Source organism: Anastrepha ludens, chromosome 3 (genome assembly GCF_028408465.1).
Source record: "Anastrepha ludens isolate Willacy chromosome 3, idAnaLude1.1, whole genome shotgun sequence".
In the NCBI taxonomy this organism is placed as follows: Eukaryota; Metazoa; Arthropoda; class Insecta; order Diptera; family Tephritidae; genus Anastrepha; species Anastrepha ludens.
This window is the reverse complement of record NC_071499.1, coordinates 125825471-125850795: the sequence shown is the minus strand read 5'-3', so window position 1 is coordinate 125850795 and position 25325 is coordinate 125825471.

Sequence of the window (25325 nt, the reverse complement as noted above, 5' to 3'; positions counted from 1 at the left end):
TGCACAATATATCAAAGAAAATATAAATAGTTCCGTTATATTCGTACAAAAGTGAAATTATGGGTAAAATACGCACGAACTTATGGACTGACCTGATAGTTCTCAGGCCATATGAAACAGCTGCTTGCGTTAATATAATAAAAATATTATTTCTCTGAATCAACCAGTGGCAAATTGTTGCGAAAAATCATTGCTCTGTGCTTTGTAGGCGCCACACTTCTACTAAAAGGGAGGGGCATGTAAAAAATTGTTACTTTTCTAAGCGCCTTTATATAGGCAACGAAAAACGCTACCAGCAAACTAAGTAATGAGTCGCAGGGAAATTGTAAATTATTTAGCAAAGTTAGTAATAACTTTGTGAGGCTTTTTCGATTTTTTTTTGTAGAAAGGTAAGAGCATTATTTTTGCTTTTGAAACTTTCTCATTTAATTATGTAGATAACCGTTGCTAGTTCAGTTAGTAATAATGGCAAAAAATTTAAAAAGTCCGAATGAACTCTTTGTAGTCACAAAAAAAAAAAAAATAAAAAAAAAATAAACATTCTGCGGTGAACATTTTAAGGATATATATTTTTCTGTAAAGTGCAGTCTAGTATGATTTAAAAATGGATTTATTTGGATAAATTGAATGTAGAAAATAATAAAAAATGGTTTGAGTCGAAAAAAATGTCTTGAAGTGCCGGTTATGATATCCAGTTCTGCTGGATCGGTGCATCTGCAAACATTTTTTGTGAAAATATGCAGACTACAAAATTCTAGGTTAATATGATATGATACTTCGTATCTAAGCGCCATATGTATTCCAACTTAGTGGAAAAAGTAAGACACTAATTTGAAAATATTGAAACTTAAAGCGTATTGAAGTGCAACCCGATTTAATACTCTGGAACGTGACTCCTTTACTCTTCCAACTAACGTTCTCTTATTGCCTTTGCTGCCAAGCTGGTAGCATTTGGGTGGGGGATTTTGATTGCACTGAGCTGGTGGCTGCGGCATTCAAGTCGCCTGACACCCTATGGAAGTAGTTATCAGACTAACATCTTGACTTTTTCTAACTCATTAAAGCCCTGCGATGCCCGCAAACATACATTCGCGTCGTACAGACATTAGGTCGGTTATATCAGCAGAGTTGGGGAAACATTTGTTCTTGCATGGGGGTGTGAGGGCGTGTCATGAGCTCTATGTTTCCTCAAAGCTACGAAACTAACTGTATGATATGATAATAACTACACATTCGTGTGTGAATTCAGATTTTGAGTGTACAATGAAATTGGTGGATAAGGTAAAATCACTGCTACCCAACTTCCAGATTACTCCACTAGTGAACACTGACTGAGAGACTTATGAAATGCTCATTATTTTCTCTTACAGTTTCTAGTAATTTTCGGCTTTTCGAAGTAGTTAACCTTGATCATCATCATCTCCTTTATCATCATCATCATCCTTGATTTAGATGCCTAAAATTGGATGCTTAAAAATTCCTTTAATAAAAGAGAAAATTAAAAACTTAACCAGCAAATACCGAGATCGTCCTCAACTACACCCAAATGAACCGGTTTCCTTTCTCATGTCTTTTTAAGGTTAAGAAGAAAAACACAGATCCAGCTTGTCTAAGAGCTACCTATAAAATCTTATATTTCTTTACTAGAAAGGAATTCCAGAGGAAATATACCTTAAATACTTAAATCCATGTTAGTTTCTAAATTAATTCAAATATTTGTTAAAGATCGTCTATGAATTCTGAGTTTAGACAGAAATTATAAGTATAGGCAAATGTAAAAAAACACACAAAACAACAAAAAAAAATATTTATCACTTCCAACACATCCGTTACTTCACAGGCAAAAAATATTCCAACATCTCGTATGCCCTGCCCAAGTTTTACTCCATATGATCGACTGAACTTGTGGAACACTACGGTATAATAATTAAAACGGTAATCTATATCAATGGCAATTAATTTTACTTCTTGAAGTAACGAAAATTTGCAATAATTTTAGTATTCTCTCTCACATGTATGCAATGAAGAAATTAATTAAAGCGGCATTTTTGTGGTCTGTATTTTTCAAACATAACAAATCACAACCCTGCCAACTTTGCGGCAATAAGTTAGCAAAATAAACTCAAAAAAAAAAGCGAAAAAATACAAAATAAAGCGTGAAAGTACACCAGCGTTAATGAGTACACTTTCAAATCAAACTAACAGTTGCTAAAATGCTGCCATGTTTTACTTTTTTTATACATTTTTGTGCTGGAAATAATATTTCATGGCGAACCGTTCCAATGTTTAAAGTATGCAACAGAGTTCATGAAAATTCGCTATAAACTGAAAGTTCTAATTTAAAGCATACTTTGCGGAGCTAATTAGCGGTGGCGCTACTATTGGTTAGCGGTGAGCGTGTGTGTGTATATATATATGTGTGTGCAACTAATGGTCAAAGTTAAGCGGGGCTGGAAATAGAGATATAAAAGCAAACCCACAAGTTTGTTGCATACTTTTCGGCGCATCATGCACATAAAACAACACGAGCTGGTTGGTAAGTGTAGGCGGAAACCTGTTGAATGATAAAACTTTAATGAAACTACGCTAACTAGCGGTGTCTGTGTATGAATGTAAGCATATATATATATGTGTGTGGGTGTGTGTATGCATGCATTTTCAAGGTGAAGTTATGAGCTGCGCGCAATGCAAAAAATTTATTAAATTTACACATTTATTTCGAGATTTACGCTTTTGAGAACGTGGAAAATTATTGTTTTTAAAATATTGAATTTGAATTTAATTTGAATTGTTCTCTAAATATTTATTTAAGAAAAAAAAATAGTTTTTTCTGTGAATTTCATACTCCGCAGCATTTTGTAGGCAACTAATATAAAAAACCTCAAATTTAACTGAATCAGTTAACCGCAAATTATGTTTAATGAAATGAGTTTACTCCATTGTTATAATAAGCTAAGTAGCTGGCATTTTAAAATGAATAATTTAAAGGCTTTTCACAGCACATTACTGCTCGCCAAAATAGCCTGGCCACCAGCCCTTTTCCTAAGCTCTTCACTCACCCCATTACCGACTGTAAGGGCCTGCTACACTCGTTAGTTCACAATGGAAAATACAGCACTATTGTGTGTGTCTATGCATGTTCGTACATATGTGTATGTATATGCGTTAGTACAGTGCGCTACGAAATGCATTTGCTGATTACTCAGTTGTTGTGGGCAGTTTGCAATTTGATTACAATTCAATGCAAATTACTGTAATAATTGAGGAAATGGAAATGGGAATGTGTGTGTAAATGAAGCTGTGTTGTTGTGTTAGTAGTATGTACATTTACAGCCCGAATTTGAGGTACCCTTTTTGTTCGCAAGATATTTGGGTAAACATGGGAGAAGCGTTGAAAGAACTGTTTTGTGTTTTTTTGTTTTTGCTTTGTTGAAACTAAACAAAAATCTTCCAAAATATTTTTCTTGAACGTAGTTATTCCCAAGGAGATTTAACATTTTTTATGTAGAAAATTTCCACCAATTACACGAAAAGGTTTATGTTCATAAATAATGCCTACCATTTTGAGCACCAACTGTTTTGTGTGCTGAATTTACTTTGTATCATCGCTGCTCGAGAAAATTAATTTCAATACTCCTCAGTTACGGAATCGTGATATTTTCTGATTAGGAATGGTTACAACTAATTGTGCTTCCATCGCTTCGATTTCCAGAACTTTGAGAGAATTTAATTCCCTTTCAAAACATATTTGCCTAGAATTTTCTTTAACAGAGACCACTTCAAATTGGTGCTAAAGGAATTGTTGAGTTTAGCCTTAGTATTATCTAATATTCTTGCGCTGTAAACTATAAGTAATTATAAGAAATGCACCTTTTCTTTCATTCATTACAATGAAACTAGTAAATTATTAGTTTAATTTATTTTTGATTGAATTATTTAGCACTTGTCTGTGTTTCACAGTCTGTAGGAAATACTGCATTTTTTAGAGTATTAAATGAATGAATAAATAAATAAATTAATTAATTAACTGTAACTCTGATCGAGGTGAGAATTCCTGTTCAGCTGTAAAAATCACATTGACGCTACAATAAGTTCAAAGTATGCGTATTTTCTAGATTCATTTTTAAAAGGATTTACGTGGTACTAAATTTTTAGCATTGAATTCAGATTTTTATAATTAGGAAAACTTTTGTTAAATTTTGTTATATCACAATTAGAAACTTTTATTGAAATTTGTAAAGCTCGAATTCTTAGTACACATTTTTAGTACCTATATTTTGGATTAATTTTTAGTACAAATTTTTGGTACTAATTTAAGTAAAACAATTTTACCACCTATATTTTTGTACCAATTTTTAAGTACTATTTTTTGTACTAATTTTTTAGTACCAATATCTTACCAACTATCTTCTGAGTACTAATTTTTAAGTTATACATTTTTGTACTAATTTTTAGCGCTAAGTTTTTAATACCAATTTAAGCACAAATTTTTTACCACCTATCCTTTTGTGCTAAGTTTTAACTACTGTTTTTAGTACCAATTTTTAGTACTATCTAGGTAGGGTTTTTTTTATAAGTTTTAAATTACCTTGGAATACAAATTTTGGATTTTGGTAAGTGCGGAATAAATAAATAATTTATAAAATTTAGTACTAAATTTAGACGCAAATCATTTGATTTAAGCGACAGTTTCTATTCACCTTTTAGTGTCCAAAATGTTTTGAAAATTTTTTTTAAATTTTTGTGAGCACTGAATAAGAAGAGTTTATTAAATTTAGTACTAAATCCAGACGAAAAACATTCGATTTTACTTTAATAAACAGTTTTATCAAAAATTTGAATATCTCATTTAGGCCACATTATATTTAGTTGAAATATATTTTTTTAGCACTATTTACGTGTCGCATTTATTTTTTGTTTTCTCCATCTTTTTATGCTTTGAGAAATTTTAAATGCTTTTATATCCATTGTAATGTAACTGAAAGGTATTTTAATTAAGTATTCTCTAAGTTTTTATACTTATAAGACAATTGGCAGCACTTAACCAACGAAAGAAAGGTTAAATGTCCCGTCAAAAGAAGAAACACCAATAACTGGGAATAGATTCCATTTCTCTTTTATGCGTTGTTTGCTTGATTGTTAAGTCAGTCGTTGGTTTTTGGTGAGTGTGAGGTTTCACTTGTGCCGGATAGGCCTCGCATCATCCATTGAAAAATAAAAATTTAAGAATTTAAATATAAAATCAACCGAAGATGCTTGAAGGTATTGTACAAAAATATAATACTCGAACTTGGGTTCTCCTCTTTCAAACTAAAACTGCTGATCAAACAATTAATCTTAACATTTTATATATTTTTCCCTAAGAGCCCTAAAGCAAATATTTTTTTTTTTTTTTTTTTTATTGAAACGTTATAAATATTTAAATACATTTCATTCTATTACACCTAGTTCACAACTATCAAGTAATATTATTTTATTAAATTCAACAGTATTTACAGGAAATACGTATATAACTGGAAGACAGCTGACAGAAATTTACATATATTTGTCAATCATCAAAATTTCTGGAACAAGATCATTTGGTTTTTTTCGTTTAAGTCTCCGGCATTGGTCATCTAAATTGGCAAGTCGCCGAGCCTCCGGGTTAGTATGTTTTTCGAGTCTTTCGGCATGAGCTACAGCGTAATGTTTGACAACTTCTGATACTAATGACATCTTTAGGTCACGATGTAAATCAGTGTTCCTCACATACCATGGCGCGTTTACTGCGTTCTTTAAGAACTTGTTTTGAAATCGTTGTATTTTTTCGATATGAGTTTGTTTGGCACATCCCCATAGTTGTATACCATAAGTCCACACAGGTTTAAATACTTGTTTATAAATTAAAAGTTTATTTTGTATGGAAAGAGGAGACCTCCTTCCAGTAAGCCAGTTTAATTTTTGCATTTGGAGGATTAATTCCACGTGTTTTATTTTAACGTGCTCTTTCCAGCATAGTTTGGCATCAAGCGTCATCCCTAAGTACTTCGCCGTATTGGAGTAAGGAATTTTCGTGCCAGAAATATATACAGGATTATATTGAATTTTTTTGTTTGTAAAATCCACATGAAGTGACTTGGCTTCATTAAGTTTTATACGCCACTTTGTAGTCCATTCGGTGATTTTGTTAACATCTTCTTGAAGTTTGCGAGAGGACTGTGTCTCATCATCTCCAATTGCTAAAATGCACGTATCGTCAGCAAAGGTAGCTATAGTGCTAGTCTCAGAGACCGGTAGGTCAGATGTGAAAAGCACGTAAAGTATAGGGCCAAGGATACTGCCTTGTGGAACCCCGGTTTTAATTCGCTTTAGGCTTGAATAAGAGCTATCGCACTTGATCCTGAAATATCTGTTATTTAGATATGAAGTAAATAGGTCCGAAAACTCCTTTGGAAGCAAGATTTTAATTTTATGGAGTAGTCCGTCATGCCATACTTTGTCGAAGGCCTGAGCAACATCGAGAAATATGGAAGAGCACACTTTTTTCTTTTCAATTGCTTCTTCTATCACATTTGTGATCCTATGCACTTGCTCGATTGTTGAGTGCTTTGCTCGAAATCCGAACTGGTGCGTAGGAATAAGGCGTTTGTTTTCAATCAAAGGCTTTAACCGCTGCAGAATTATTTTTTCGAGTAGTTTGGACATTATAGGTAGCAAGGAGATTGGACGGTATGATGACACTTCGTGAGGACTTTTGCCAGGTTTTGGTATCATTATTACCTCTGAAATTTTCCAGTACGTTGGCACATATTTTAGCTTAAGGCATGCATTTATAATTTTTGTTAGCCTAATCAATGTTTTTTGCGGAATATTAATTAAGGTTTCAGCGGTGATAAGGTCGAAGCCGGGTGCTTTTTTAGGTTTCAGGAGTTTTATTTCACGCTTTATCTCTGCAGGCGAAGACAAACAGAACTGGTTTTCAGCTTGATGAATATCTGTAAGCAATGGTGCATGATGTGCTTCATGAGGCTTAAATGTTTTTTCTAAGTGATCAGCAAAGACTTCCGTTTTTTCAATATCGCTCTTAGCCCACAAGCCATAGGGTTTTTTAATTGGAGGGTTTTGTATAGTTGGTCTTTTAAGGTATTTTGTAGATTTCCATAGGGAGTAGTCAGTACTTTTTTCCGCTGTTAGTTCCTGTACATAGTGATTGAAGGATACGTTTTTTAGTTTATTAATTTCTTCTCTTAAATGTTGAGTCATTTTATTTAACAAAGTTTTTAGCGATGGTTGTCGGGTTCGTTGCCACTTTTTTCTTAACTTTCTTTTTTCGGCGATAAGGGAATATATTTCATTTGGATAACGAAGTCCAGGTTGTTTTGCTGTTTGAGTTGGTGTGCTATACCATGCGGCATTTTGGATTTGTTGGGTAAGCAATAATACTTCTTCATCAATTTCATTATGTGACGAGAGTGTATTTTGTTTTTGAACGTTTTGATTAAGCGTATATTTGAAATACTCCCAATCAGTAAACTTGTTGGTCAGAGTAGGTGCTTGTTGTTTAAGTTCAATGCCTTCACTTAGTTTTAAATATACAGGTGAATGATCTGAATTTAGGTCTGTTCCTTCATATACTAGCAAGGATTTTTTGCAAATTTTTCTTACAATGAAGAAGTCAATTAGATCTGGAGTTTTATTTTGGTCTGTTGGCCAATAAGTAGGTTTGCCGGTGGAGATAAATTCACAGCCAGTTTCTCTTGCAGCTTTATAAAGTTCACGACCTTTAGTTGTTGTGAGTCTCGAGCCCCAATGAACGTGTTTTGCATTGAAATCTCCTCCGATTATGAGTCTCCCCATATGCTTTTGAAGTAGTTGTTTATACTGCTCTGATTTGATATTATGTCGTGGAGGACTATATACCGCAGTTAAGCATATTTCGTTCGTTTCGACATTTATTGCTATGCTAGTGGATTGAAATTCTTCAATGCAAACTTTTTCTTTTTCAATATGTCGTATACTATTTTTAACCATAATTGCACTTCCTCCTCTGGCGTTGTTTAAAGGGTGATTTGTATAATAAGTGCTGTAATTTTTCATCTTTGCATATGTATGGGTTGTTAAGTGAGTTTCTGATATAAGACACACATCTACTTTTTCTATTTGACGAACTAGTTCTAATTCGTTCAAATGTTTTGTTAAACCGTTCGCATTCCATGTCATAATTCGAAGAGATTTCTCCATCCTTATAAATTTTTATTTGCGAGCTTTTCGAGTCGATCCAGACGTTTTTCCAGAGATTTATAAAAAGTTTCTTGCTGGTTTAGGAGCGAAAGAATTTGGGAAAGTGAATCATTACTATTGTTTCCACTGTTTCGAGATTTGGGTATATTTTCTCTTGCAATATCTGCATATGTTTTAGTTTGTGCTGTTTGGACTTCAGTGCTGCGTCTATTTTCAGTGTATTTAACAAAAGCATTTCCACGGTTAGCTGAATTAGTTGGAGCTATTTTTGTCTTATTGTCTCTTATCTTTTGTAGTTCCTTTGCTACCAGGCATCCTCTGTAGTTTGCCGGATGTTCCTCCCCACAATTACAGCACTTGAGCATTTGTGTATCTGGTTTCGTGCAACTAAGAGTAGCATGTTTGCCTGCACATTTTACACATCGAGGTGGCTTGCAACAATAGTTCTTTGTGTGGCCGTAAGATTGGCAAGTTTTGCATTGGGGTATCATTCTAGATGGCTTAAGAGGCTCAATTTTGACAATCGAACCCAAGATTTTTGTAATTTCGTAAATTTTTTTAATATCCTCCTCACATTTAAAGGATAGTATAAACATTCTTAATGGTTCTTTGGTTTTCCACTTTAGTTTATTTATTGCATTTGTTATTTCAAACCCCTGTTCTTTAAGATCTGATATTATAGATACTGGGTCACATGTGTGATGTAGGTTCTTTACTATAACTTTAATTTCTCTTGTTTGCTTATTTTCATAGGAGTACCACGGCATATTTGCCGTAGTTAAAAACGACGTTACTTTTCGATAATCCAAGCTGTTAGTTAGATTGAGTTTGTGAACGTTATTGTTTTCAAGTTTGATAGAAAAATCATTTTCTACTTGGTTTTTAATATCATTATACAATTTCTGATAATTGACCACACCTGTTATCATTATTGGTGGTGGTCGACGTTCCTTTGGTGCCGAATTTACATGCAAAGATTTTATTTCGTTTTGATGTGCGGTTTGGGAGATTGGTAAAGATGGCAGAATTTCGAGTGATGTGTCTGCTTTGCGCTTCTTGCTTGGGCGCCTTTTCTTAAGAATCCAATCAGTTTCACGTGCTAATTCCTCTTCGTCGGTATGAAATTCTTCAATTATTTTTGGATGCACTTGAGCTGGCTCTTGACTTTTACATATTTTAATATTTTCATTTTGTAATTGCAAATTTTGTTGCTTCAAATGATCATTTTCGTCCTTAAGCAAATATGAACGACTTTCTCAGAATTTTTATTGCTCCATTTTTGACTTGAGAAATATTTCGAATTATTGAATAGAAAATAGAAACTCATACGAAAAATACCAATTGCACAAAAGGTAGCAGAAAAGAGGAAAACTAATCATTAGCTAGCAGTAACACAGTAGCAACAACAGTAGCAACAACAATAACAACATGACAACACCAAATACTGCACCAACCAAAACAAAAAAAACCAACAGAATTTCTTTCCAGCAAAAGCAAAATTCAAAACCTGGCCACATGTTGCATGCTGCATTTCGTATGCAATTTGGGTGATTGAAGCGAGAAAAGTCACGAGCAAAACCTGCCAGTTAACCGCAAATTACTGTAAAACAAACGACAACAACTACCAACAATGTGAGATTGCAAATAGGGGCTGCATGTGGGGTGAGTGTGCGGCAGCCATCAGCCGACTAAGTAAAGTCTATTTCGTACAAGAAACTCGCAATTTCAAAGCCTTAGGAAGCAGCTACCGAGTCATGTTGGTGTGCCACGCTACCTCTCAGCTTGCACGCCTGAAAATAAATTCAACTCGAAAATTGACAGTAAAAGCAACACGCAATAAGCAACAGCCAACAATAACAACAAGACTCGGCACTGCACGCTGCAGGAGCAACTGCATGTGAAACTGAAAATCGCAGCCACACATGGAGGCCAAGACAGCACAGTTCACAAGCTTGACTTCGAGTGGCTCGCTTTACCTGTCCGCATATGGATATTTGTAAATACTCGTCTCCACTAGTTTACCCATTCACTTTATCTCCTTGACTCACTTTGCTGTGAAGCTGATTGTTTATTCTGCTGACTGTTTGTTTGGATTTGGCCTGAAAAAGGATAACAATGGCTATGCAGTCGCCTGCGTCTCTATTCATGTCCATGTCGTCGGTGTCTTAGTGTTTTTTATCAAACAGGATAATACTCGTAGCAATCCAATTTGTTAAATGGATTTGGTTGCGCGAGCGCGCGTGCAACTTTTCCAGCCACTGTCAGCAGCCATCGGCAGCTCATTTTTTCTGCATTCCTGCTTTTTGTTTTCTTTTTAGCAGCCACTCACATTGCTGCTTTGTTTTTGCTATATCGCAGTTCGACTTGCGTATATTCTTTATTTACACGCATTTTTGTAGTTTGTTCTTTCGGTATTCTTTTCTTCTTTCCGCGCAATATTTGCTTTCATAGCGGGGGATTCTATGACTCGAAGCGTCTTAATTTGGTGGAATTCATGGAACTCGTATTGAGTGCATGGAATTTGAGCGGTGCGGTGGTTACCAGTAATTCTTTAGCTGATTGCAAAGGCATTAGCTGCGAGGCTGTTCTTCATACACAGACAATGGGTGTATTGTAAGTAGAATGCACAAATATGTATGTATAGCTGTAGGATACTTCCTGTTGTATTCGTGTATCAGCCTGTTTGATGTGTTGTGGCTGCGTGTAATGAGCTGCTAATTAGCTAATGAAATGCATGCTTATCACCTCATCGTCTTTCCTCTTCGGCGAGCGCTACGTATTAATCAAAATGCTGTAATGTAGGTGTGTATTTGTGTATGCGAGCGTGGCATCGAATAGCACGAAATAATGTGCAAGTATGTACATGGCCATTGATGGCAACCATAGCTGGCTTAATTTGCTAATTCTTAGGTGTGTAATAAACCGCTCGCAAATTATTATTACCCGAAGGCTTTAAAACGAATAAAAGGCTAGTAAAACATAGTTTAAAATTGAAGTAAGATTTTGAAAAATAAAAAATAAATTTAAAATTTCTGAATATGTGTTTTATACGCGTGGCTATTTAGAATAAAATATGTGTGGAATTAGTAACACACAAATGTAGTAAAAATTAGTATTTCTTTGATTTATTGCTAAAGTAATTATTCATTACTACAATAAGTACTAAAATAAAATAAAAATTAAAAAAAATTTAATTTTAAAATTTAGTTCAAAATTTAACATTTAATACCTTAAAATAATTATTATTTACTACAAATAGTACTAAAAAAATAACTAAATTTTTAATACTAATATTTAGTACTAAAATGTGTTCGAAAAATAATAGCAAAGTTCATATTTAATAAGCTAAAATAATAATTATTTACTACGAATACTACTAAAAGAAAATAAAAATAACTAAAATTTAGTTCTAAAATTTATACGGTAAATTTAACGAAATATTTAACACTTAATACGTTAAAATATTTATTATTTTCTATAAATAGTGTTAAAATAAAATAAATAACTAAGTTTTTAGTACTAATATTTAGTTCTAAACTTTATTAAAAAATTTAAAGCAAAATTTAACACTTAATACATTAAAATAACTTAATATCTACAACAATTAGTACTAAAAGAAATAAATAACTAAATGTTTAGTACTAATATTGTTCTAAAATGTTTTCCAAAAATGTATAGCCAAATTTAATATTTAATACGCTCAAATAATTATTAATTACTACAACTAGTATTAAAAGAAAGGGGAAAAACTAAATTGTTAGCACTAATGTCTAGCTCTAAAGCTTTTTCGAATAATTAATAAAAATTTTACACCTAAATTTTTAAGAACTGAAAATGTTGTATTTATACTTTAGTACAAAAAAAGTGTACTAATGAGTATCAAAATTTATTACCAACATGAATGATTAACTCTTTTAAATCCTTCTTAAATTTTGTAAACTTTTTAAACCCCAAAAATTTAGTACCAATTTTTGAATTAGTTGAATCTTTTAGATTCTATTGAGTACTGAAATTAGTACTAATTGTAATGAGCTAACTTTTGTATACCCTATTGAGTACCTAAAATTAGTGCTGAATTTAATTAATTAACTCTTTCAAATTCTATTGACTACTAACAATTATTACTAATTTGAATAAGTTAAATCTTTAAATCCTAAACTTCAGTACCAACAGGAATGATTAACTCTTTCAAATTCTATTGACTACTAAAAATTATTATTATTTTGAATTTTCAAATTCCATTGTGTACTAGAAATGAATACTAAATAGAATGAGTGATTTTATGGGGAAAATTCAAATTACTTAATAAAATTTACTTTTTCTTGCGATTCGAATATTTTCTGGGTGATGCTATGGTATTTGGATTATGTTGAACTGAATGAGTTCCATGAATTTTCTATTCTGAAAATGTAAACGTTTTCATACCGCCATACCTGTCACACTTAGTATTTTGTGCCATCTTCCTGCCTATGAGCTATAATTCGCTCAGCTTGTAAGTTTTGTTATCGCTTCTTGGTCCCACTTCGCTTTCACTCAAAATCTGCTATGCTGAGGTATACATATAAAAATTAGCCGTACATTCTTTACCCTAACCAACCCGTAATTATTTTGTTCCCATGCACTCCCTTCTAGCGAGATTTTCATTGTTTAAGTTAATCTGCTCGGTATGTACGCGACTTTGATAAAGTTCGTAGTCCTTATTTTTTTGCTCAAAGAAGAAAAGGCATATCAGCTATCGGAAATCATGGCCCCCCTACCTGGCGGCTGACTACAATGAAAATGCATTGATAAATATTATTTTATCTTTTTATTATTCAGCTTCTTTTTTCCCATTTAAATCGCAAATTTTTCGGAAATATTATTTTTCCTTTACTTCTTCCACTTCTTTTGTATTGTGCGTTGTCATGGCTGCATGGTATTGAAATTCAGCGTATTTCTGTCCAATCACAAGCACTCAGTCGCCGCCACTACGTACCCCCTAGCAGTTACATACATTCCCCGCCCCCGCTGCGGTGCTATTGTTTGCATTCGCTGCTGCTGTTTCTATATTCTTTCATTTTGCTAGCGCACTTCAACTACTTCGGATGGTTGCCCTGGCAGTGCCACTCCCCCACGTTTCACGTACGCCTTCGATGACCCTCATTTAATTGTTGGCATTCATTTGCCAGTAATGCTGCATGTTTTTTGTTTTTTACCTGACTGCACTCGCCGCTTTATTTCGCATATTTTCACAAAATCGTTTTTTCAAATGTTTTCTTTTTTGCATTCACTCATACACATATGCTGCTACATGTGTGCGTGTGTAGGTTGGGCATGCAATAATAGCAGTTCGATATTTTTTCGCATACTTTTTGCTTAATTAGTAGCTATTTGATACTCAGGGATTTCATTGTAATAATTTGATCTGTACATAAGTATAAATAATCCGTGATAGCATGCAACTGTACGTATGTATGTGTGCTGATATGCATATGTAGGCAAGCGTGTACTTGAGAGTGTATGCGAGAGCTTTAAATTGAATGCATATGTATTAATTGGACGCTTGTGTTGGTCGAACATGCTCTTACATGGCCGTTCGCTGTTGAGCGCATGTAGTTTTAATGAGCTACTCATTAAATGCCAGACACTCACACATGCCCACATGCGCTGTGTGGAGGCATGCAGACACATTTGCATATTAACTATTTACATGTGTTAAAAATGTACGCGGATATCTGTGGACTTTCGACGAAATAACTTATGTCTACTTAGAGTTTCCTACGCATGAAGCGCTAAATTGCTGGACCATAAAATATCAAAACTATTAACATTCACAGGCTTAGCTTGCAAAGCTACCTTATTAAAATTGGAAGAAATTAATAGGTCTATTTATAAGTTCGTGCGGTTTTACAACAGATGGCGTAACTTGATTATTATTCCATCGATCCACATTTCCAAACATTCATTGGAGAGCTACTGTCGTAAGGCACAAACGTCAGTATAAGTTTTTTATTTGAAGCGTAAACAACAATATTTTTACCACACTTGAAAATGTCGAATTTCGTGCCAAATAATGTGTTTTTGCGGGGAATTCTTCTTCATTATTTTAATATGAAGAAAAAAGCAGCCGAAAGTCATCGTATCTTGGTGGAAGTTTATGGTGAGCATGCTCTATCTGAGCGAACGTGCCAGAAGTGGTTTGCACGCTTTAAAAGTGGTGATTTTGGCTTGGAAGACGAAGAACGCGAGGGTGCGCCGCCAAAGTTCATGGATACCGAATTGGAGGAATTGCTCGATCAAGATCCGGCTCAAACGCAAGAAGAGGTTGCAAAAACTTTGGGAGTTGATCAATCAACCATTTCCAAACGTTTAAAAGCCATGGGAATGATCCGAAAGGTAGGCCATTGGGTGCCGTATGAATTGAAGCCAAGAGACGTTGAACGCCGTTTTATGGCATGCGAACAACTGCTTCAACGGCACAAAAGAAAGGGTTTTTTGCATCGAATTGTGACTGGCGATGAAAAGTGGGTCCATTACGACAATCCAAAACGTCGGGCAACGTATGGATACCCTGGCCATGCTTCAACATCGACGTCGGCGCAGAATATTCATGGCCTGAAGGTTATGCTGTGTATCTGGTGGGACCAGCTGGGTGTTGTGTATTATGAGCTACTGAAACCGAATGAAACGATTACGGGGGATGTCTACCGACGACAATTGATGCGTTTGAGCCGAGCACTGCGAGAAAAACGGCCGCAATACGCCGATAGACACGACAAAGTTATTTTGCAACATGACAATGCTCGGCCACATGTTGCACAAGTGGTCAAAACATACTTAGAAACGCTCAAATGGGATGTCCTACCCCACCCGCTGTATAGTCCAGACCTTGCGCCATCCGATTACTATCTCTTCCGATCGATGCAACATGGCCTGGCTGACCAGCACTTCCGTAATTACGATGAAGTCAAAAAATGGATCGATTCGTGGATTGCGGCAAAACCGACCGAATTTTTCACAAAGGGAATCCGTGAATTGCCAGAAAGATGGGAAAAAGTAGTAGTAAGCGATGGACAATATTTTGAATATTAAATTTGTAACCATTTTACGCCAATAAAGTTTCAAATTTCGAAAAAAAACCGCACGAACTTATTCATAGTCCAAAATTTGCTTCCAAAATGTGGTTATCTAATTTTCTAAAACAAAAAACCAGCTAACGTTAGTTATGTTGTTTTCACAAAAATGTAAATATGTGTAATTAAAAATAATTATTTGATCCTGTAAAGTGCATTTAAAAATATGATATCATGGAAATTTCGATATACTCTCTTCGCTGAGCGCCTGATTTTGATAAATTAGTACCCCGAAATGCTTAAAACAATGCGCAAAGTAACGAAATTGAATCCGTGATTAGTCAAATTTCGCGCACCGGCGCATTTAAAATTTCTAATGACATGAAATATAATAGAATGAAATATATTTAGCATATTTGAACCACCCTAGCCACATGGGTTGTTGCGTGACTACCATTCGGTAAGGCCCAGGCCCGAAATCTTCTGTTGCCGCGAAAAAGTATTTTAATATTGCAGTTGCTCCTCGGCATGCAATGACAAACCTGCGAGTATATTTCTGCCATGAAAAAGCTTCTCATGAAGAACCACTTGACGTTTCCAGGCTCCTGAATAAAAGTTGTTTTTTCATAAAATTTAATACATTTAACAATACATACAATACATACATAACAATACATACCAATTTATATGAAATTTTTTTTGAATTTTATTAATTAAAATTTTTATATAAAATTAAATAAAGAATATTATAAAATTTGTTTAGTAAAACTCAAATTTTAGTAAAATTTTAAGCATGCATTTAGTATAATAAAATGCAAGTTTGAATTAGCTGGCGATCTTGTGTATTTTCCCATATAACGAATGCTCGAAATTTTTGAAGTGATAACGACTTATAATTCATTGTAGCCGGTTGCACGCACCAAAAAATGCGGTGTTATCTTGCTCATGCGGCGTTACCTTGCTTGAGCTGCAAGCGAGAGCGCGGAACGAACGACAAAGAGGCACAATCGGCCCCCGTGTTCCGAAACGTTCCACATCTGGCTCTGTCCTACTTGAGTGAGCATATATATGTATGTATATGCGCATTTGTATATAAATTCACATACTTGTATTTGCATATGCCTTCTTCCTGTGTGCATGGTAATGAACCACTTCTCTGTTGAGAATAGGACGATGATAGGAAAAGTAGGAAATGAAAGGGGGTGTTTCGAGTGTAATGTGTCTTGAAAAAGTCAAATCGATGATGGTGCCTCTTAGTGTTGTGGACTTATAAACATCTGATGCACAATCGAAATTTTTCACGTTTGTGTAAATGTAACTTGATCAATTCCATTGTGATTCCTTTTACCTCCTTCTCTATATCTATACAAAATATCTATCAAACAAATAAAATTAAAATTTTCTTTTGTAAAATGCAGCCATTCCATCAGTATTTTCTATAACGTTGTCACGTTAAACTATCGTCAGTAAACCGACTGTACAGAAAACCGACTTTACATCAACCGTATTTTCCAGATTAGGGAGCTCCGATTTGAAGCATTTAGAAAATTTTCTTGATGTTACACCAAAAGTAATGAAAATAGAGTTAACAGTTTTATTATTTGAATTTCAACTGGAGTGCTTAAAAGTATACTTCGGGTAAATATGTAGAAATTACAAATCAAATGAAATTGTATGCCTAAAAGTATGCAATACTAAACCATACATACATTTTAATAAATAAATAAAATAATGCTATATATTAAATATTTTTCATTTTAGTATTTATTTTAATTTGATTTCTTTTTATTTTATTTATTTAGTGAATATAAAGAAATATATATCAAACAGGATTTTTGCCTAGAAGTATGCAAGAGAAAGCCATAAATTTAATAAATAAATAAAATAATGCTTTTTAATATTTTTAATTTTATTTGATTTGAATGTATACAATGATGTTTCTTGATTTTTTGTTGTTTTTTTATTAATCTGCTTGTATTTCGGAACTGTCTTACACAATGCAGAAAAATACTATATTGAGTAAACGTATTTTAAGTGTCCCTAAAAGCATTCAGTATGTTTTTATATTTGCGCCTAAAAGCATACAGTGGTTTACTGCACTTTATATAAATACTTTCTCTTGGAAATTAATACGCATTACGTTATACGACGCCTTATTTTTGTATTTTATTTGCCCATGATTTTTCCGCCTATTGGTTTTGTTAAGCTAGTTTTTTTAAAGTTGTTTTCGTTTTCTTCATTTAATCTGTTGAAGTTTATTCGTATACTCATTTTAATTATTTGTTGTAGAGATTTTGTTGCGCCACAAAGGTTTTCCCATAATAAAATCATCACTCAATTCGCCAGCTTAGCAAGCAGCTGTATACTTTTAGGCGTCCAACAACACAACCAAGCCTTCCACTACTGCCTAAGCAGTGGCTAACGAATACTCGAGTGCTTATCTTCATTTGCTAACGTGCATGAGACTCGCTATGCTGTATGCGCCCAGGTGGCAGTGATTTGATTTTGAGCTTTTTAAAATCCAATTATACTGTCAATTGTTGAATGTAGACACCAAGCAACAGCTAATAAGATGCTCTGCCCGCCAGGCCTGTGCCACATATGGGGGCTCCCAATCACATCATTTATAACAAATAAACTAACAGCAACAACAAAAATAGATGGCAACAATACCACCAACGTAACGTTAATGTTTCAATCATTCATGTATGCACGTCCATGGCGTGTGACTGTGTGTGTCAAGCTACGGCGAAAGGGCTGCGTTACTCATGGTTGCGTTGTTGTTAAGTTTGTCTGCTGCCGGCTTTTAAATGTCCTTCATAAGCTCGTTTGGTTGGTGATAATCGCTGTAATATGCCAATCTGCGTGCATATGCGCATAGTTGTCTTTTAGGCGCGCTGCCAGCCACTTGTGTCTTTGTATGCACTTCACGCGCTTTGAGCATACAAGCGAACACAACTCAACTTGAATCTGATCAACAGCTCAAACTCTTTACTGTGCCTGTCTGCCTGTCTGTCAGTTTCGAGACACAGTTAGAAAGTGTGGCTGTCTGCCACACTACTAAAAAACTCTGTCTGATTGTCACAGCTGACGTTTATGCAGCTACGCTTGCACACCCTACTGACGCGTTATATTTAAGAATAATCACAATTTACTCAAATGAATGGAACACGTGACTGCATTGACTACGCCTGTGTGTGTCTGACGGGGTGTGTTTTCAGGTAAAAGTCTGTAATTTCTTATCACCTGGCGTTTGCATTTTCTTCACACACATTTCGCTTCTTAGTTCTCTACAGTGTTCTACGAGTATGAAGTTTCTATCCTTAGTAACTGTTTCGCGTATCGCGTTTACCCTTACATATTTTTACCCTTACATATATTTAGCTAGGTAAGGAAAGAAATGAAGTAGGGGTCAGTAGAGTCTAGAGATGCCCATTCCGGGACTCCACTGTTTTTCAGATACCGGAAATCCCAAGGTGGCTTCTCTTAATCTTGGAATCCCGAAAAATTTTAAATATCGCATTGAATTATGTAAGTAAAAATGTATTATACTTATTGCAAAATTTGATTACTGTAAAAGCTTTTCGCGCTCGAAGAATATGGACCGGTGATTTCTCCAGTCTTTAGGCTGTACTAAACGGTTGTTTCCAATGAATGTAATGGCTGTTCTTGAATGGCTTCGGGTTGCGCTTCAGCCCAAATAGGGCCAGTGCGCTTATAACGCAACCCTTAAGCCAAAAATGGGCCTCATCGCTGAACAAAATCACATCGAGTCACAGAATGTAGATCTTCGGTGAGTTTCTCAAGAACCCAATGAAGATCGCTTTGAAAGATCGGCCGGCCTCAAGTCTTGGACTAGCTGTATTTTACACACTTTTAATCCAAGATCTTAGCGTGGACACGGAGGTTGCAACTGTGACCGGGAATGCATACAAAGCTCAGGATATAAACCACACGAGCTCATTTAGAGCCTTCCTTTATGTAATCGCTACTTCCAAGCAGAGACTATTTGATTACATAGACTTAGTAGTAACTCAGCCGTCAGAGTGAATTGCAAAATATAATAAAAAGTAGCATAGAAGGCCCTCTGTGCGAGCGTGTAGCCTCCCTTTTTTCTGTTGGGGCAGGCTGAGAGAAGCTGCAGTATTCAGGTGACCGCTGAATTGCATTTAGGCTCGCCTCGTTGCAACGGGCTCTGGCAGACGATCTTAGTTTAGATTTTGTGACAGACGATGCAAACTCTTTTTCATGTGATAGAAAGAGTCGTGGTGGCAACATTGGAACCAACCCATAGCAACTCTTACTATTTCACTACTGGATTGCAGCTTATCTAGCGCAGGACACCCTGATTCCCTACAAGTGGTTGATTCTAAGGAGAACATTGTTTATCCTGTGTATTTAAACGACTTGTAGTGTTTTTTTTGCAAATTTCTTTGCTATACAATGTAGTGACATCCTTGTAGGCTCTATTAAAAAATATTTGCTTGTTTCGCTTCATTTCATGGCCACATCGCAAGCATTTTAATTAAAATCAATTTTAATTGATTTCGAGGCAAAAGTTAAACAAGGCGGCTACCGCGACTATGCCGCGACAGAGAACGTAGACGAGCGGCGTGCAAAAAAGTAGTCCAACAGCAACAAGTATGTATGCCAACATTGCATAAACAAACATAATGACAACGCACAAAGCCCGAGTGGAAAAAGAGACTACAAGAACATGAAAAAAGGCAATGAAGGCAGTAAGAACAGAGGACAACAGCAGAATAAACAACATGATGAAGCAACAGGGAGAGTGGCATTGGAGGTGGGTGGAGGAAAGCAGCACAAATGATAGAGGGTAGCAGTGCAGCAAAGAGTCGTGGACACACCGTTATTGCTGATAAGTCGCGTAAAAACATTTGGTGAGCGGTTGGTAGAGGTTTTTGCTGTTCCTGTTGTTGCATTCCCTTTTTCCTCCCTTTGCTGGCACATATTGTCACCTTGCTCATATGATAGCCACAAATTGATAAATAAATCAGGCTGTAAAAGAGACGTCCCATTTATTTTCTTTCTGTTATTGGGAATTTTTTATTTTGTATTGTCATCAAAGGGGTGTAGCAAGCGATTTTGTGAAGGTGAATATTATTTTTGGGTTGTTGATGCCACCGATATGCAATATGCTCGGTCAGGCAGTTATGTATGCATTCGCGCTGATATACACTCGTTCCAGGAAATTCGCTTTTTACGTCTTGCCACATGCAAAGCATTACAATTATTGTGCACTTCAAGAGAATTTTTAATTTTTATTTCTACGTAGTTTTAGTGCGAAACTCGCAATAAGCTGGGCAGCAGCTAATTCGTCGGAAATTTTATATTATTTTTAGATTTATCAACTATACACAGATATAGATAAAGTTAATAGAAATCATTGTTTTAGCCACTTGAGAACCATACATTTGCGGGAGGCCGCAAAAAATGCCAAAGGTTTGTTTAAAATGCATTATTTAAGAAATTTCTCACGTCGGCTGATATTTATTCACATTATTATTGAGTTTTTGGCTAGGTGAGCATAATGGGTTTAATTTATATAAATGTTAAATTTATGTATATACAGGCTTTGTAAAAAATAAATGTATATACAAAGGTATATTTGGTAGACCTTTAACCCGCTCAGCACCTTCAGATTTTATAAAATCAAAACACCCAAAAATGCAAAACTTTTGTCTTAAAAGCCTTACTTGAAAACAACTTGCATCGGCTTTGAATCTTCATATATAATACTTTCCTTTTTTTAATTCTTGACTTGGCGCATAAAGGGTTAAAACTACAATGTATTCAAAATAAAATTTAAGTTGGTTAAAAAAACGTTTAATGCATGTAAAATAAAATAAAAAATTAAGAAAAATCATACTCTTAACCCTTTGAGCACCATAAGTCTACGTGTGAAAAAATGCCAAATATTTGTTCAAAAAGTATTGCGTGAAAAATGGGTTATTCATAATTGTTTTCTTTTTGTTTGTAATTTTTTACTTGGGGCGCATAAAGGGTTAAACTTACAATGCATTCAAAATAAAATATTTGATGGTTAAAGAAATACTTAATGCATATTGAAAGAAAATATAAAGAAAAATCATACTTTTTACCCTGTGATCACCATAAGTTTATGCGAGATTAAAGTGTGAAAAAATTACAAATATTTGTTTAAAAAGTGCTATGCAAAAAAGGGCTTACTCCGGTTTTAATTACTCATGTTTGTTTGATTTTTGTAATTTTTGATTTCAGGTGCTTAATGGGTTAAGCCCACAATGCATTCAAGGTAAAGTAGGTGCCTTAGTAGTCTATTGTTCTCTATTTTGGAATTGTTTCGCATTTCCCAGCGCATACTCTCATTTAATTTTTCCTCTTCTCACTAAGTCGGAATACAAAGAAATACAAAAAGTTTCCTGCAAAAGATTAGACGCCCTCTTTTGTTTATGTTTTGATGCAGATTTTCTTTGAAGTACACACTTCAAATGTAATGAATGTAGTAAAGGATTAATTCCATGCAACTTCAACTAATAGCTACTCATACGCGATTCCAGCAAGCTAATGAGCTGAGGTATTATTCGAAGTGCCAGGGTTTGTAATAGAGAAAGAAATATGTTAAGTGGCAGGAAAATTTTCAAAGCTGTTATCACAAGTATGACAAAGACAAATAACAACAACAAAGATGATAAAATTCAAATGAAATCGAGCTACATATTAATTTAGTTGCATGCATAGCTTAAAGTTCTTGGATGAATTCTCTTTCGTTATGATTTTTCATTTAATAGTACATTTCCAACGATTCTTAAGTGAAATTTAGACTGAAATACAGCTAAACAGCGCATGTGGCATATTTATATTCTATATAACTGCAGATGAGATCCCTATTATGTTTTAGAAATAGATTTGTAGGGAATGGCTGTTTATGGTGTCACTTCAGTTTGCGTACTGCAGAGACATATCGGAGCTATCTTTATTTTAGGTGAAATAAGTATTGAGCGTTTTCTGCTCAAATTTCAAGTATTTGGTTTTATTCTTGATCTTTTCATATTTTCTTATAATGTGAAAGGTTATTATCTACTTAAAAATTTTTCCACAAAACAAGATCTTTATAATGATCCTTTATTTGTTCATGCCTTTACAGCTCTGGCTGCGCTTGAAAGCCTCATGTAGGAAATGTTTACATTAGTAATGTAAATAGAACTGCTAACATTACAGTTTCCGATTTGCGATATCTGCAGTTTTTTGTTTTTGTTTTTTTTTTATATTCCCCATTTATTTTATACATCTGTCCTTTGAAATTAAGTATGTTGTTTAGCAATTTGGTCAGGATTTATATACATCGCTTAATGGCCAGTGTCAAAAGCGATAAAATCAAAATAAACGAAATAATAGCAATTAAATAATATACAATAATGCAATACGAGTTTCACTTTACATGATTACATTTTACAACTATTTTTAATAATTTTTTTTTACATATTTATGGTTTTTTAGCATTTATCATAATAGGTCGCTTGGTCGGGTTCTCTTTAAACGCCTTTTCCCGCTTCTTTCCCTTTCAAGAAGTTTGTTGATTTCTGCATTACTGTGTGTGTGTATTTTTTCAAAGTGCCTTGTTGTTATCTTTTTGATTTCTTCGTCTACTCTTGCTATATTAAAAGTCCTGTGGATGTCATCATTTTTCGTGTACCTGTCAGACATGGTCAAAATTCGAAGAATCTTTGATTGCTGTCGTTGGGTTTTTTCTATACCAGTTTTATTAGCCGTTCCCCACACCTGTAATCCATATAGCCAGATTGGTTTAATCATAGTTTTGTACACTAACAACTTGTTCTGTATAGTGAGTCTGGATTTGGAGCAGACTAACCAATGAAGTTGTCGAAGTTTTTCTTTTAATTGTTTAACCTTTTGCTTTATGTGGTGATTCCAATTTAGTTTGGAGTCCAAGTGAATTCCCACATATTTAGTAGTTGATTCTATTTTAATTGCTTTATCATTTATTTTAATTGGAACTGCGGTAAATTTTGTTTTGTTAGTAAATATAACCTGTACGGTTTTGTCTTCATTTATTTTTAGCCACCAGTTATCAAACCATAACTTAACTGCGTTTGTGTATCGATGCAGTTTTTCAGTAGCGATAGTTAAGCTTTTGTCCGATGCCAGTAGTATTGTATCGTCTGCGAACGTAGCAATTGATGAATTAGTAGAGGTCCAAGAACGCTTCCTTGCGGAACTCCAGCAGTTATTTGATGAATATCTGAACATTGATTGTCATATTTAATATAGAAACTTCGGTTAGTTAGGTAGCTGTTTATGATAAGATAGTAGTCAAAAGGAATCATTATTTTTATTTTGTGGAGTAAGCCTTTGTGCCACACTTTATCAAACGCTTTAGCTATGTCTAAGAATACTGCCGCACAATAACGATTGTTTTCAATGTCTGGTTGGATTTTATTTGTAATTCTATGGATCTGTTGAATAGTCGAATGTTTTTTTCTAAATCCAAATTGATGATCCGGTATTATACGTATTTGGTCTAGAAGTTGGCCTCGCCGACTATGCAGTAATTTTTCAGCAATTTTAGATATTGTCGGTAATAAGCTTATTGGTCTATATGATGACACGGTAGTTGGATCTTTACCCGGTTTTGACAATGGAATAATCTCTGCCACTTTCCAGAGCTTCGGAAAGTATTGTAAGCGAAACATTGCATTAAAAACGTTTCGCAAGTATATAAATGCCTTGGTTGGTAGCTCCGCTAATGCTTCTCCTGTTATCATGTCATATCCGATATCCGGGAGCTTTTTTATGTTTTATTCCTTTTTTGATGCAAGCTATTATTTCGTGTGTATTCGTCCTTTTTATTTTTGTAAAATCATAGTGGAAGTTGTTTTGGTTGTTGATTTTCTTTTCTTCATCATTTGATAGAATTTTTTCGAAGTAATTTGCCAATGTTTTCGCTTTTTCCTCTTTTGTAACAGCCCATGAATTGTCATCTTTTTTTAGTGATGGTTGATGTTTTATTTGAGTTTTTAATTTTTTAGTACATTTCCATAAAGAGTAGTTTGTATCTTGATAAGGAGTCAGATTCTTCAAATAGTTTTCGATTTCTTTGTTATTTCTCTTATTTAAGGTATCCTTAAGAATTTTTGTAGCTAAGTTTAGTTTTCTCTTGCCGTCAGGTGATCTAGTTTTTTGCCATCTTTTTCTTAACTTTTTTTTCTATAATTTTCTTTTTAATAGTAATGTCAGTTGTTGGTGTATTTGTTCTATTTGCTTGCTTTGGTGCCGATCTGATCCCTGCTTCTAGTACTACGTCATTAAAATGGATAATGGCATGTTCAATGTCAAGTTGCGTTTTTAATATCACATTTGGTATAAGTTGATCGTCAATATGGTGGCGGAATTTTTCCCAGTTGGTTCTGTCATTAAGAATGCGAAAAGATGTATCTATAGATTTTATATGACTTACATTTTCAAGTAATATCGGCGAGTTGTCAGAAGAAAGTTGATAGCACGACTGAATTGTCAATTGGTTATGGCTTATGTTTTTGGTTATGCAGAAATCGATCAAGTCTGGAATTTTCTTTACGCCAGTTGGCCAATAGGTAGGTTCTCCGGTACTTATAAATCTGCAATTGTTTTTGTTAATTGCGTTAATAAGAATACGCCCCTTTTGTTGGTGAGTCTTGAGCCCCAATCAGTGTGTTTTGCATTGAGATCTCCAGCTGCAATAAATCTATTGTTAAGCGTCTTTATGTATTTGTCATATTGATCCGAGTTTATTATGTGTCTAGGTGGACAGTATATGGAGGAGATAGATACTGGTCCATTTTTGTCATAGATTTGTACTGTCGTGGATTGAAGATAAGGCGTCGAATATTGGAGTTGTTCATTGTGCGTTATGCTTGATTTAATAATTATTGCAGTCCCTCCGTGGGCTCTTCCATCAGGATGGTTTGTCACATACACTTTGTATTTAGGAAATTTCAGAAGACTTTTATCAGTGAAGTGTGTTTCTGCAATCAATGCTATGTCAATATCTTT